The sequence below is a fragment of the Penaeus japonicus genome, unplaced genomic scaffold (genome assembly GCF_977035675.1).
Source record: "Penaeus japonicus unplaced genomic scaffold, GWHDUDI00000001_assembly GWHDUDI00000012, whole genome shotgun sequence".
Classification (NCBI taxonomy): domain Eukaryota; kingdom Metazoa; phylum Arthropoda; class Malacostraca; order Decapoda; family Penaeidae; genus Penaeus; species Penaeus japonicus.
The window spans coordinates 32,742,570-32,746,670 of NW_028234414.1; the positions used below are offsets into that span (position 1 = coordinate 32,742,570).

The following is a 4,101-nucleotide window of genomic DNA, read 5'->3' on the forward strand; positions in this document are numbered from 1 at the left end:
TACATATTTGTATATATATATTTATTTATATATGTATATATATAAATATTATATATATATATATATAATATATATATATAATATATATATATATATATATATATATATATATATATATATATATGTATATATGATTCTATGTGTCACCTGTAAATGATGTTAACGATTTATAAACGATTCTTGCCAAGATTTAGTCCGTGAATGAAAGGACACAAACGATGATTATGAAAAGGGCATATCTTCCTCCCTTTGGCAAAATATGCAAAGTCACCGGAAACAGTGCATTCGACATGATAAACCAAGAATGAAATAGAATCGGTTCTGAAAATGTTGCAATGCCCCTTGGCAACTATTGAAAAAAAATGTATGCTTCTTTGATAGTCTCTTTTACGAAAGGAATAGAATATTTCGTGCACTTGTAAAATTCGCTGTTGTTCGCTTGGCCCGATTTTATCCCAGTTTATTTTTCGTTTGTTTGTTCTTCCCTTTTTGCTTTTGAATATTCGCATATGAGAACATTATTACTGTAGTTATCAGTATTTGTTTGTTTTTCCCCTGCGGATATGAATTTACATATCTCTAGGAATCCTAGGTGATTCTGTATGTGTCTTTTTGCCTCTATTCATTTTATTATCAAAATAATGTGTTTCGTTCTGAATCATGAAAAGTAATGAATATTCAATGATAACATAAACATATTTAAGTGAGGAAAGAGCATTTTTTATTTGATATTTCTACATCTAAAATGTATTTTTTTCGTAATCACTAGTGGTTTTTGTGAGCTGCATTCAATATTAACTAGAATTGAAACAAAACATTTGCTAGATGTATAAAAAACGTTCTAAAGAAAGATAAAATTATTGCGAGCCATCCAGAGGCAACCTTGGGAGAAGAAAGAAAAAGAGAGAGAGAGAGAGAGAGAGAGAGAGAGAGAGAGAGAGAGAGAGAGAGAGAGAGAGAGAGAGAGAGAGAGAGAGAGAGAGAGAGAGAGAGAGAGAGAGAGAGAAGAGAGAGAGAAAGAAAGAAAGAAGAGAGAGAGAGAGAGAGAGAGAGAGAGAGAGAGAGAGAGAGAGAGAGAGAGAGAGAGAGAGAGAGAGAGAGAGAGAGAGAGAGGGAGGAGGGAGGGAGGGAGAGAGAGAGGGAAAGAGAAAAAGAGAGATAGAGATAGGTAAATAGCTACATAAATAGATGCCAGAATTCTCTTTACATCGATTTTAATTGCGAAAATACTGTATTATATTTAAATTACATTTCGACCTTGCCAGGATTCGAACCTGGAATCTTCTGATCCGTAGTCAGACGCGTTATCCGTTGCGCCACAAGGCCTTGGATACGAAATGGTTTGTTCTTTGATTGATCGCTTGTTTTTAGGCTTCAAGTAACTAGTTTTATATCTTTTTGAGTAGACAGTAGTTATGTGTACCGGATTTATGCGTAACATATAATAATTTAGCTGTCCATGTTTGAATTCGAGATATGAAATCTAGATTATCATGAGCCTCGATAGATATACATATATATAAAGAAAGGTACATAGATGGATTAAAAGCAATATCGATTGATGGATGAATATATTGTATGTAATAGAGAGAGAGAGAGAAAGAGAGAGAGAGAGAGAGAAAGAGAGAGAGAGAGAGAGAGAGAGAGAGAGAGAGAGAGAGAGAGAGAGAGAGAGAGAGAGAGAGAGTGTAGGTATATTTCAAACAGCTTGATGATATGAACATTCGTGCAAGAATTTTCATCCTTTCTGGCGCAGGCATTCATAAAAGAATGCTCAAAGGAAGTTGCAATTCATATCATTATGTAATTAAGGAATATTTTTTACTAGACGGCTTTGTTCTATGGTGATAATATACTATTTCCATTACAGTGCAGAGCTTTTTAATTTTCCATGAAAAAATCGTCTTTAACTTTGAATATATAAAAGTTATATCTTTAAGATCAAAATCAAATTAAGTTTACATCTATCATAACTTCATATTCAGTAGATAAATAAAAAATAATGCGTTTTTTATCTCTTCTTTTTATTTGTCTGTTGATCTATGAATTTTGCATTTGTGATTTATGCTTTGAATATTTCTGTTTCGAATAGAAAATATGTAAAGAAAAAGAAAAAAGAAAAAAAGAAGTGAAAGTGAATTTTCCCCCTAAGGAGAGATAAAAAGGGAAAATATAATAATATGAAAAAGGATAATAATAATGATGAAGGTTCTGATATAATAATAATAATAACTATAGTGATAACAACAGTGACAATGCTTATGATAATGCGAACAAATGATGATAATGATTAACATGACCATGATACCAATGATAATAATAATTATATCAATAGTAACAATAGCAACAATAATCAAATAATAGCAAGAATGACAATAATAATGATAAAGATAAAAAAAAAAAAAAAATGATAGTGAGGATGAGTCAATGATAACAATAATAACAGTGATGATAATGATGATTATAATGATCGTGATAGTGACACTAATGATCATGATTATAATGACAATACTACTACTACTAATAATGACAATGCCAATAATACTAATGATAAAAAAACAACAACAAAGAAAAAAATATATACTTCAAAGAGTCCCTGCTTACGTCAGCTGATTCAGTGTTGCAAACGTCAGCTGATTCAGTGTTACAAACGTTGCTCAAAGGCTCACACGATGAAGACGTACAGCTTTAGCAGTAGTTTTCCATTGTACTCGTTCTTGGTATCTACTGAGAGAAAGGACAAAAGGCGCTCGTGCTATGTTCCCAGGCTTGGAAGAGAGGACAGAGGAAGGAAGTGAGAGAGAGATTGAAAAGAAGGTGGGAGGAGTATGTGTTATGTGAGAGAAAGGAAGACAGAAAGAGGGACTTAATGATTGTGGGGATTATGATAATGATGATGATGATGATGGGGATGTTCATGATGATAATGATCGTGGTTATTTTTCTTCTACTTCTTCTTATCATCATCATCATTATCAGTGTCATGCTAATAATATTTAGGATATTTATAACGATGATGATAATGATGATAAGGATTATGATGAGGATGATGAAAAGAATGATGATGATGATGAGTATAATTATGGTTATCATGATGGCGATTATGATAATGATATCATTCATAATAATAGTAATAGCAATAACAAGGGCAATAATGATAATCATCATAAAATCATTAATATTATAATTATAGAAATGAGGGAATTGAGACAAGTAGAATATAGGAAAAGTAAGAAAAGGAAATTCTAATAAAAATGGATCAAACTCTAATAATAACAAAATACATCCTATTATGACATATGCATATAACGGTTAATGACCTTGAACCTGTAATTATCAAAATCAATAATAGTAACGGTCTTAATTAAGCAATGCCAATGTCCAGTTAATGAGTTTATTTATTTGTGAAAGCATAGTTTGCCACTTATATCTTTACTAAATAGAAGAGATCCCATCTCCTTTTAATACAAATTTCCATCTCCCTTGGCTAAATTATACCAATATTACAGAAGAGAGAGAGAGAGAGACAGAGAGAAAAAAAAACTAATTTGAATAAAAAGGCTTTTTCTTTCTCTGAGTCGAGTAAAAGGGCACCTTTTCCATTTCTAGTTTTAACTTACCTTGTCTGTCTTTATCAAGTTCATTTGTCAAAGACCAATATCTTACCAAAATCCATTCAATGCAACCTTGAGCATCAATACCATACGGACGTACTTACGAACATTATAATTGATTTCACGGCTTCTCTACCTTTGTAACATTTTTTTTATAATACATATTTTAATATGAAGAAAAACTTGTATTTCATGTAAAACATTATATTCTCCCAATTGTAATATTTGATCCCATGAGTTTCTCAGCTCCACCAATCGTTTTACCTCTTTTTACCACCCACAGATGATAAGGGGACGGATAGGGAGGGGAGGAGGAGGGGAGGGGGGTACTGGGACTCGGTAGAGAAAGGATTAAGTGTACTTCGGAATAAACGAAATAAATTATCACCCTCGCGACCAGTAATTCACAACCCTTCCTTTGTCACTTACTCCAACGTCAGGCTCCGTTTACCCTCACCCCCCTCCCCATACTCCCATGAACTACATA

At 32.5% G+C, this 4,101-nt stretch overlaps 1 non-coding gene across 1 annotated transcript; it reads right to left on the minus strand.

The window, feature by feature from the left end:
• Window positions 1-1,253: 1,253 nt before the first annotated feature.
• On the minus strand, window positions 1,254-1,326 carry TRNAR-ACG (transfer RNA arginine (anticodon ACG)). The gene has a single exon. It is a non-coding gene; the product is annotated as a tRNA-Arg (tRNA).
• Between the last annotated feature and the right edge of the window lie 2,775 nt (window positions 1,327-4,101).